The sequence below is a fragment of the Macaca fascicularis genome, chromosome 2 (assembly GCF_037993035.2).
Source record: "Macaca fascicularis isolate 582-1 chromosome 2, T2T-MFA8v1.1".
Classification (NCBI taxonomy): Eukaryota; Metazoa; Chordata; class Mammalia; order Primates; family Cercopithecidae; genus Macaca; species Macaca fascicularis.
Window position 1 is genome coordinate 46,332,507 of NC_088376.1, and position 12,214 is coordinate 46,344,720.

Below are 12,214 nucleotides of genomic sequence, written 5' to 3' on the forward strand. Positions count from 1 at the left end.
AATCCTATCCAGAATGTTTTAGATATACTTGCTCAGATCCATCAGAGGAATCACTTTCCATGGCAGCTATAGCCTTGCAAAATGTATTTCTTAAATAAGAAAGTCAAAATTACTCCTTGATCCATGGGCTGCAGAATGGATATTTGTTAGCAGGCATGAAAACAACATTCACCTCCTTGCACATACCTATCAGAGCTCTTGGGTGACCAGGTGCATTGTCAATGAGCAGCAATATTTTGAAAGGAATCTTTTTTTTTTTTTTTTTCCTGAGCAGTAGATCTCAATGGCAAGGTTTTTTCAAAGAAACCATGCTGTAAACAAATGTGCTGTCATCCAGGCTTTGTTGGTCTAGAGCACAGGCAGAATAGATTTAGTATAATTCTTAAGGGCTCTAGGATTTTCACAATAGCAAATGAGCATTGTCTTCAACTTAAGTAATCAGTTACATTAATCCCTAACAAGAACGTCAGCCTGTCTTTTGAAACTTTCCAACCAGGCATTGACTTCTCTCCAGCTACAAAGTCTTAGGTGGCATTTTTGTTCAATTAGAGGCTGTTTTATTTACACTGGACATCTGTTGTTTAGTGTAGCCACCTTCATCAATTATCTGAGCTAGATCTTCTGGATAACTTGCTGCTTCACCTTGCACTTTTATGTTAGGGAGACAGCTTCTTCAAACCTCATGAACCAATCTTGCTAGCTTCAATCTTTTCCCCTGCAGCTTCCTTGCCTCTCAGCCTCTGCAGAATTGAAGGGAGGGTCTTGCTCTCCATTAGGCTTTTGGTTTAATGGAATGTTGTGGCTGGTTTTATCCTCTATCCAGACCACTGAAACTTTCTCTATATCAGCAGTAAGACTGTTTTGCTTTTTTTGTTATCATTTGTGTGTTCATTGGAGTAGCACTTTAAATTTATTTTAAAAACTTTTCCTTTGCATCAATAAATTGGCTGTTTGGTGCCAGAGGCCTAGCTTTCAGCCTACCCTGCCTTTGACATGCATTCCTCACTAAGCTTAATTATTTCTAGCCTTTGATTTCTACCAGGACATGTGCAACTCTTCCTTTCACTTAAACACTTAGAGGCTGTTTTAAGGTGATTGGTTGGCCTAATTTCAGTGTTGTTGTGAATAGGGAGGCCAGAGAGGAGCAAGAGAGATGGGGGAATGACCAGTTGGTGGAACAGTCAAAACAGACAACTATTAAGTTGGCCACCTTATACGAACATGGTTCATAATGCCCCTAAATAATTACAATAGTGACGTCAAAGGTCATGGATGACAGCTCATCATAAAACATATAATGAAAAAGGTTAAGATAGTGTGAGAATTACCAAAAGGTGACACAGAGACATAAAATGACCACAGGCTGCTGGAAAGATGAGGCAGACAGGCTTGCTCCAAGCAGGGTTGTCACAAAATTTCAATTTGTAAAAATTGCAATATCTGTAAAGCACAATAAAATCAAGTATGACTGTCTGCAAAAGGCATTACACTTCTGAAGGCTCACCAGCATATGCAATGTTTTCTACAGTTTTTTTCCCACTAGATACTGTATCAGATAGAGGAAGTTCTTCCCTTTTATAACTTGCCAAACATTTTTAAATTAATATGTCTTGAATGTTTTCTATTAAATGCATTTTCTGTATCTACTGAGAGATTATTTTCTCTTCATTTGTTAATGTAGTAAACTATACTCACAGTTTTCTAATATTGTTCTTATATTCCTGGGATAAATGCAGGTTAGTCATATGTATTTTTTTACATTGACAAATTTGGCTTATTGATTGTTCATAACCTTTACATCTCTGTTTATGAGATTGGCATGTATTTTTCATTTTTGTTACTGACATAAACTGATTTTCATTTCTGGAGTAATATCCCAGCCTCAGGAAATGATTTGAGGTGCATATTTCTCTTTTGTCTTTTATCTTTCATGGTTTCTATAAAATTGGAGTGATTTATTCCTTGAAAGTTAGGTAGAACTCACCTAGGAAAAATTCTGGGCCTTGTGTTTTTGGGTGAATGAATTTTTAGCTACTCACTCAATTTCTTGATGATTGCAGGGCTATTTAGGGTTTCTTTCTTTCTTCAGATAGTTTAGTCAGTTATGCATTTCTAGGAAATTGTCCATTTAAGTTTTCTGATGTATTTGCATAAATTGTACGTGACATGTTCTTACTTTTTAATTTCCACAGCACCTCCAGTCATGCTCTTCTCTTATAGCATTGCTTATTTTGGCTCTCTCTCTCTCTGACTTATCAAAATTGTCTATTCTATTTGTCTTTTCAATGAAACAACTTTTGACTTGGTTAATCCTCTTTATTTCAGTTTTATTATCTATTTCTTTTTATTTCAGCTTTTATCTTTATTTTTTGCTCAATTCTGCATTCTTTGGATTTGTTCTCTGTGTTCTTTTTCTAACCTCTCACACTGGTACCTTAACTCATTAAATTTAAGTCTCTTGTGTCTTTTAACATAAACATTAAAGGATATAAATGCCTTAATTTCATTTAAATGCTACATTTAATTAGCTGCATCTGGAAAATTTGGGTATGCAGCTTTTATCATATTTATATTATAAAATTAATTACAATCAAGCAAATACATAAATCTGCTTTTAAAAATTAGAGTATTACTGATGATAGAGTCTCCTTTGATTACCCTTCTTTGCTTCCTGCCTCTCCTACCCTATGTAAAATATTTTTATTGAGAGAGATACATTTATTAAAGTAGTGTATTTTCATGTGGTTTCAAATAGGCATCATTCTGAAAATACGCTAAGGAGTAAATTTGCTGGTCATAGGTTTGTACATGATTACTTTTAATAGATACTACAAAATTGTCCTTTAAATGAGTATATAATTTTTCATTTTCTTGGGTATTGTGTTAGAATATCTGCTTTCCTAAAACCTTACCAATTCCTAATCTGATCAACTTAATTTTTTTTTCAGTCCTATGAATATTATGTTATAATCATTTTATTTTATTTTATTTTATTTTTTATTATTATTATACTTTAAGTTCTAGGGTACATGTGCATAACATGCAGGTTTGTTACATATGTATACTTGTGCCATGTTGGTGTGCTGCACCCATCAACTCGTCAGCACCCATCAACTCGTCATTTACATCAGGTATAACTCCCAATGCAATCCCTCTCCCCTCCCCCCTCCCCATGATAGGCCCCAGTGTGTGATGTTCCCCTTCCTGAGTCCAAGTGATCTCATTGTTCAGTTCCCACCTATGAGTGAGAACATGCGGTGTTTGGTTTTCTGTTCTTGTGATAGTTTGCTAAGAATGATGGTTTCCAGCTGCATCCATGTCCCTACAAAGGACACAAACTCATCCTTTTTGATGGCTGCATAGTATTCCATGGTGTATATGTGCCACATTTTCTTAATCCAATCTGTCACTGATGGACATTTGGGTTGGTTCCAAGTCTTTGCTATTGTGAATAGTGCCGCAATAAACATACGTGTGCATGTGTCTTTATAGCAGCATAATTTATAATCCTTTGGGTATATACCCAGTAATGGGATGGCTGGGTCATATGGTACATCTAGTTCTAGATCCTTGAGGAATTGCCATACTGTTTTCCATAATGGTTGAACTAGTTTACAATCCCACCAACACTGTAAAAGTGTTCCTATTTCTCCACATCCTCTCCAGCACCTGTTGTTTCCTGACTTTTTGATGATCGCCATTCTAACTGGTGTGAGATGGTATCTCATTGTGGTTTTGATTTGCATTTCTCTGATGGCCAGTGATGATGAGCATTTTTTCATGTGTCTGTTGGCTGTATGAATGTTGGAAGTTCTGGCTAGGGCAATTAGGCAAGAGAAAGAAATCAAGGGTATTTAGTTAGGAAAAGAAGAAGTCAAATTGTCCCTCTTTGCAGATGACATGATTGTATATTTAGAAAACCCCATTGTCTCAGCCCAAAATCTCCTTAAGCTGATAAGCAAATTCAGCAAAGTCTCAGGATACAAAATTAATGTGCAAAAATCACAAGCATTCTTATACACCAGTAACAGACAAACACAGAGCCAAATCATGAATGAACTTCCATTCACAATTGCTTCAAAGAGAATAAAATACCTAGGAATCCAACTTACAAGGGATGTAAAGGACCTCTTCAAGGAGAACTACAAACCACTGCTCAGTGAAATAAAAGAGGATGCAAACAAATGGAAGAACATACCATGCTCATGGATAGGAAGAATCAATATCGTGAAAATGGCCATACTGCCCAAGGTAATTTATAGATTCAATGCCATCCCCATCAAGCTACCAATGAGTTTCTTCACAGAATTGGAAAAAACTGCTTTAAAATTCATATGGAACCAAAAAAGAGCCCGCATCTCCAAGACAATCCTAAGTCAAAAGAACAAAGCTGAAGGCATCACGCTACCTGACTTCAAACTATACTACAAGGCTACAGTAACCAAAACAGCATGGTACTGGTACCAAAACAGAGATATAGACCAAAGGAACAGAACAGAGTCCTCAGAAATAATACCACACATCTACAGCCATCTGATCTTTGACAAACCTGAGAGAAACAAGAAATGAGGAAAGGATTCCCTATTTAATAAATGGTGCTGGGAAAATTGGCTAGCCATAAGTAGAAAGCTGAAACTGGATCCTTTCCTTACACCTTATATGAAAATTAATTCAAGATGGATTAGAGACTTAAATGTTAGACCTAATACCATAAAAATCCTAGAGGAAAACCTAGGTAGTACCATTCAGGACATAGGCATGGGCAAAGACTTCATGTCTAAAACACCAAAAGCAACGGCAGCAAAAGCCAAAATTGACAAATGGGATCTCATTAAACTAAAGAGCTTCTGCACAGCAAAAGAAACTACCATCAGAGTGAACAGGCAACCTACAGAATGGGAGAAAATATTTGCAATCTACTCATCTGACAAAGGGCTAATATCTAGAACCTACAAAGAACTCAAACAAATTTACAAGAAAAAAACAACCCCATCAAAAAGTGGGCAAAGGATATGAATCATTTTAATTTGTAGTCCCTGGTTAATAGTGAGTTTGAGCAATTTCTGTTTATTGAGCAATTGAAATTCTTGTTTAATAAATAGCCTGTCCATTTCTTTAACTATTTTCTTTAGATTTTTGTGTAATATTATTTGTTATCTATTGAGTAGATATTATGGAATGTTTATAGCTGTGAAATATAAAAAAATACAACAAATATCTATATGCTCCTCATACAGTCAAATAAATAACATGACCTTTATATTTCAGAATTGCTCTTTACTCCTCCAGGATTCCATCCCATCCTGTCCACCGCTGCAGTAATTACTATCCTAAATTTTGTGTCCCTGATTACCTTGCTTTTCACTATACTTTTATTGCATATCTTAGTAACACAGAACAATGTATTGTTTAGTTTTTTGTTTTTCAAATATTACATAAGTGAAATAATGCTGCATATATTGCTCAAAATTTAGTTCTTGAGATTCACCCACATTGTTTGGCTATAGTTATGATTCACTCATTTTCCTTGCTATATGGTATAAATAAGTGGAAATGTGTTTCCACATATCTATTCTATTGTTGATGGACATTTTGATTGTGTCTAGTTCTTTGCTATAACAAACAGTGGAACAGTGGAACATTGTTACTATTCTTGTACTTGTCTCTTGATGTGCATAGGAAGCACTTAACTAGACAGTATCTACTAGGAGTGGAATTCCTGTGTCACAACAACACTTCTACCTGTAGTATGTAAACAAGTGTTCCAGTTGCTCCACATCCTTGCCCAAACTTGACATTTGTTCATTTATTTATTCATTCATCCAACAAAAAGCAACTGAGGACCTACTGTGTGCCAGCTACTGTTGTAGGTGCTGGAGATGCAGTAGTGAACAAAACTGACAAGAAAATCTGCCTTTTTGGAACATAAATTATGAGGAAGAGTCAATAAACAAGACAAGTAACTTAAAGATCTAACATATTAGATAGTTACAAGAGCTAAGGTAGAAAAATAAAGCATAATGGGAGATAAAACGTTGAGGTAGGTGTTGAAATTTTAGGTAGTATGCAACAAAGGTATCACTGAAAGGAGGCTTATTTGGCTTTTTTTTCCTTAAAAAATAAAACAGTGAGAGAGCAAGCCAAGTGGACATTTGGAAGAGGGACACTCTAGTTATAGTGAAGAGCAAGATAAAGACCCTGAGAAACATCAAGGAACCTAGTAAGGTTGGAGCAAGAAGTAGAATGGAAGAAGAGGAGATCAGTGTGGGAATCAGGAACCAGGTGACCTAGGAACCTATAAGACTTAGTGATGATTCTGGCTTTTAGTTTGGAAGAAGGGAAGGCACTAGAGGGTTTTGAGGAATAAAGTGACATGATCTGATAATGCTTTAACGCCATCATTCTAGCTACTGTATTAAGATAGGCCTAGAGAGGGTCAGGGCTGAAGTAGAAAAGCTGGTTAGAAGGTTATTGTCATAGTCCACGTGGAAGATGTTAGTGGCCTGGACCAGCATGGGGGCAATAGGGCTATCGAGAAGAGACACAATTCTGTATATATTTTGAAAGTAGAGAGAGGTGAGAGGATTTTTTGAAGGACCAAAGTTGGGATGTAAGAGAAAGAAATCAAATATGGCATCTGCATTTTTGGCCTGAACAAATGGAAGAATAAAATTGCTTCTAATGAGGAAGTTAATGCTTGAATGGGTTTCTGGGTGAGTGAATAGGGAGGAAAGGGGGAGCCAATTTTGGACATGTGAAATTTAAGATGCATAATAGATAGAGAAGGCAAATGGATATGCAAGACTACGGATTCGGAGATGACTCCAGGCTGGAGATGTGTATTTGGAAACTATCAGTAAATAAGTGGTATTTAAATTTATGAGGCTAAATCAGATCATCTAGGAAATGAGTATAGACAGAAAACAGAAGAAGCCTGAGGGCATCCCATAGTCATAATTGCTAATATAGTGCTATGGACTGATGTTTTGTGTCTCCCTCAAATTCGTATGTTGATGCACTCACTAATCCCTACTGTGATGGTATTCATTTGTGGGGAGAAGAAATTAAGTTTGAATGAGATCATGAGACAAAGCCCCTATGATGAGATTAGTGTCCTAATAAGAATAGACTTGAGAGAGACCTCTCCTCTGTCCATTATGTGAGGATACAGCAACAAGGTAGCCACCTGCAAACCAGGAAGTGAGCCCTCACCAGATACAAATCTACCAGTACTTGGATCTTGGATTTAGAGTATAGAAATGTAAGACATAAATGTTGTTTAAACCACCCAGTGGTATTCTGTTATAGCAGCCCAAACTCATGAAGATAATTAACAAATAGATCTTATAACATGCCAGGTCCTGTTGTAAAACTCTACACATCATAACTCATTTAATTATCACAATAATTCCATTAGGTAGGAAGAATCATTAACCTCACTTTATAGACGAGAAAACAAAAGCCCAAAGAAGTGCAGTGACTTGCCCAAGAGCACAAAACTAGTATATGGATCTGGGATCTGAACCCAGCTAGTCTGACTCCAGTTTATGCTCTGAACATTGTACTATGTATTTCATTTTTCCTAATCTAGTTGTTGTGGTTTAATTTGAACTCCCCACATGACCACTGATGTTGAACATTTTATGATATACTGATGGTCATTGAGATTTCCTCTCCTATGAAACACCTGCTCATTTATTTTGCTGATTTTTACATTAATGGGTAGCTTATCTCTTATCAAATTGAAGGAATTCCTTATTCTGGACACTGATCCTTTGATAGTTATATGTCAAATGGCAACTTTTTCCACTGTTTGTGACTAGAATTTATATTGTTTTAAAAATATATATTGATGAACAAAAGTTCTTTATTTTAAGGTAGTCAAATTGGCCAATCTCTTATAATTTTTTGTGCTTTAGAATTCTTTCCAAACTGAAATGATAAACTCTCTCTTCTAAACATTTTATGATTTTTGTTTTTCATATTTAAATCTTTAATCAAATCTAGGTAAATAAATGAAAACTAATCAATGCTTATAGAGTCAAGATAGTAGCTACCCTTTTTCAGGAAGAAGGAAGGAGTCACTGAAAGGGGCATGAAGGGGGCTTCTGAGGTTGCTGGTAATATCCTTTGTGATCTGGATGCTGGTTACACAGTTGAGTTCAGTTTGTAAAAATTCATTAAGTTCCATACATATATGCACTTTCCTTCATGTATAATTCAATAACAAGTTTAAAAAGTAAAATCTACAGTCTTTCCCTTTTGATGCATGAGTTTAATTCATTTATAATTTTGTTTACTATTGATATATTTGAATTTATTTCTACCACATGCTTTCAAATTACTCTGCCTTTTTGTACACTTTTATATTTGTTGCTGCTTCCATTTCCTGACTTTTGTATTGATTTTTTCTTTTTTATGTCTCCACTGTGTAGAAAGTTATACATTCTATTATTATACATGCATTTTGCTTGGGTAGATTACTCTTAATACCCCTTATAAGTACTCAAATTCCTTCAATCTATTTGCTCTTTATTTTAATAATTTGTTTCTTATGTTTTTGTTTTCATCTTTCATTTCTTTATTTTAAGTATACATATACAAACTTTATAATCTTTAGTTATTATATTATATACAAATCTTGAGGTCTAATTCTGTTGTTTGCCACTCTGCTGTCTCTCAATGATTTGTATATTTTACAATTTTGTAGATTTTAGATTTTGGACTGTGAGCTCGTGTTGGTGGGGCTTTAGTGAAGGTGACATCTTTGTGCTCTGGGCTGAGAGTGTGGTCTTCCAAAGATGCTTTTTGACTTTGTTTTAGCCAGTTGTTCCAAGAGTACTTCCAACCTAAGATTATGTTTTAAATTGATTTTTCAGTTTGAGTCTCTTCACCTCATAGCAATATAAACTTAAACCACAAACCTCATAGTCAAACTGGAGGTTTAAATTTCTTAGGAATACATCTTCTCCATCTAGAACACACCAATACTTTCTGAGATATTGTAGATACAGTTGCTCACATTTAAGAACTATTTATCAAACAAATATATCCCAAAAATCAGACTTGAGAAGAGTTTAAAACCATTATTTTTATCCCTTTAATTCAATCCCTATTTATTTCTAAATATTAGTTGACTATCTACCTTGTGCCAAGATACACAATTCTTGTCTTCAAGGATTTATGGTCTTTTTTACACAGAAATGGCCAAAATCTAATATGGCTACCACAATTTCTCCTTCCTATGCTCACGACAGGCATTTAGTTGATCCCAGCTCTTTTTCCATTGATTCTAGAAACTGTCACAGACTGCAACTTCACAACATACTATCACTTCATGAGTTGTCACTTGGCATCCCCTATCATCTCATCTTCCCTGATCTAGGAGCAAGATCTGTAGCATCTAGTATTCCCACCAAATATAAATAAACCAACTTCCAAGATCACAAAAGATTGGGCATTTTCAGGGTGGCAGGAAAACAGCCAGACCTACTAAAGACTTCCCTTTGCACCTTAACCTTAACATCAGTCCTTGTATCTACCCATACTAAGACGCAACCTTGCCTCTTCATGCTATTATAATCTTCATGCTATTATGCTAGACACCTATAAAAATATAAAAAACTGTAAGAGGAAATATGCTAAAAATTCCAATAAAACACACCCTAAATCATTACCCTGAAAAAGAGAGAAAGGTTAATAGAAAGAAGAGATAGAGTCTGCTAAGTGTATCATTAGGCCCACTGCCTGCCTCTCATTACATACTCCTCCTGATTCTCATTAGGCCTTCCCTGATTTCATTTGGGTCCCAGGTCATTGCTTATTTTCATATGGGAACGATATAACAAGGTCTCTTCCAGTCCCAGAATCCCATGGGGGAGAAAAAGAGAAAATGTCAATAATTAATGAGCTGTCAGGGAGAGAGAGCTTTAGCACCTCCAGAATCATATAAAAATCCCTAGTCCATTTGTCTTGGGAGTGACTAACAAAAGGCCAGCATTGAACTTTTTTGAATAAATTATTGTTATTATTTTTACCAAACAATGCTTAGCTTTGCTTGCAAAGTGTATGATTTTATAAGGCAGGAAGAAATCAACTTGTACATTGAAATGAAAAATGTGTCCAGAAATAACTTTTTGTCTTTTACAAAACTCCAAAACCCTGAAGAACTTCATATTTTTGTTAATTTCAGAAAAAAAATCAATAAATAAAAACAATTATATAATTAGTTTTATCAAAAGTTCAAGCTAATCATAATAATCACTCCTCCTCATAACTTGTACCTGTTAAGATCTGTTGTACTTAGTGTTAAGTCATGTAAAGAAAGTGTTGAGGTGGGAAGACACAGCGTGAATCCCAGCTCTTTGGTTGTATGCTGTGTGAACTTGTGAACTTGAAGTCCCAACATCATTTTATGTAAAATTGGAGAATTTAATACCTACTGTGCAAACTTGTTACATATTTCCCTTTCTGGCAAACATGAAGGGATCAGTGAAGGGTAATCATTATCATCACATTTTTCCACAATCCTCTTAATGTCAAGCCCATAGGGATTCCCAATTATTAATCGTTGGAAGACAATAAATCATGACAATATTGTGAATATTTTCTATACCTAAGGTAAGTAGGCAATAAAAATATAACACAATATTGATGGTACACATATTTATTTTTAAGTCTGCCACATAAGCTATATAAAAAGAAGAAAGAATTGAATATAAATGTCTCTTCCATCTAAGTCAAACAATGATACCTAATGGTACTGTTATTTTCTGACATGCTGAAAGAACAGGATTCTGGGATCCTTTCTGAATATAGACTTTAATGCCTTAGTAGGTCAGATAGAAGACTGAGAAAGGAAGACCAGAATGTAGAAGGAAGATCAAGAAAGGGCTGGGTGTTTCAGAGAAACCAAATGAAGAGAGGGGTTTTGAAGAATGCTCCTATTATCTACAATAAAAAATGTTACACTGAAGATAAAAAAACTAAGAGAAATCTAAGAGCCTGAAGATACAAATACAAGGGGTGGGGGATGGAGAGGATGACCCAACTCACTGAGATCCAAGACCCTGCTGAGATAGAAGAGGAAAGGGATAGAGGCTGAACTGAGATGGGAGATCAAGGTTAATAGACTTCTTATCCAACTGATGACCTCAGTTGTCTCTGTCAAGCTGAGGGCAAGATGGTCAGTGAATATGACCAAGGAGAGATGAGAACAGAGAAGATGCAGAGAGAGAAACAGATCAGCTTTAATAAACAGAGAAGATCGTGCCATGACTACATTTTCTTTTTATATGTCAATGGTCATTTTGAAAATGTTTAACAGTAATAAAATCAGCTTATGCATATTTTTTTGAAATGAGGCCCTATAATTTAATCTACACTAAATCATTTGGACTTTCCAGAGCCCCTGTCATTATGAAAAATTTGTTTAGTTAGATTTCTTAAGAGTCTGCATCTCTATCAAGATGAAGCTATAATTTGAATATGGTTTGTCCCCACCAAAACTTATGTCGAGGCTTAGTTCCCAGTGACACAATTTTGAAAGGTAGTGACTTCATGAAGTGATTAAAATGGATTAATGTCTGTTTTTCAAGACTGGGTTAGTTCTCATGGGAATAGGTTGTAATAAAGTGAGCCTGCCTCTCCTGTTTTGCCTCTTTGTGCAAGTCTATTTCTCCTCGTGCTTTTCTGCCATGTTATGATGCCATAGCATGAAGCCCTCATCAGAAGTTAGCCAAAGATGGCTGCCTGATCTTGGCCCTCCCAGCCTCTAGAATCATGAGCTAAAAAAAGTCCTTCCCTTATAAATTATTCAGTCTCAAGTATTCTGTTATTGCAATGAAAAATGGACTAAGACAATGAACAAAACATATTGAATGCTATATAGATGTCAAAAGAAATAGCCTAGGCAAAATATTGGTTACCTATGTAAAAAATACTAGCCAAAGGAGGATGAAGTTAATTTAAGAACTAGTTCTTATCTTTTTTAGACTTATGTTAAAAGTTATTTCTCTTTTTTAAATAAATCATCATTTAAATTAATACAGATCAACTATGAAAAGACCTCACTGTGAACAGTGAGGATGAAGCTTCTGTAAGCATTGATTATATGCCAAATGATATCCCTGTGTGAGGCAGATACTATCTGATCCATTTTGCAGATGAAGCCTCTGTGGATTAGGAAAGTTAAGTGGCATATTCAGGGTCACAC

General features: G+C 35.5%; 1 protein-coding gene across 1 annotated transcript in view; it reads right to left on the reverse strand.

The window, feature by feature from the left end:
- SLC9A9 (solute carrier family 9 member A9) overlaps nucleotides 1-12,214 on the reverse strand; it is a 586,998-nt gene that overhangs the window by 248,062 nt on the left and 326,722 nt on the right. The window lies entirely within an intron of this gene.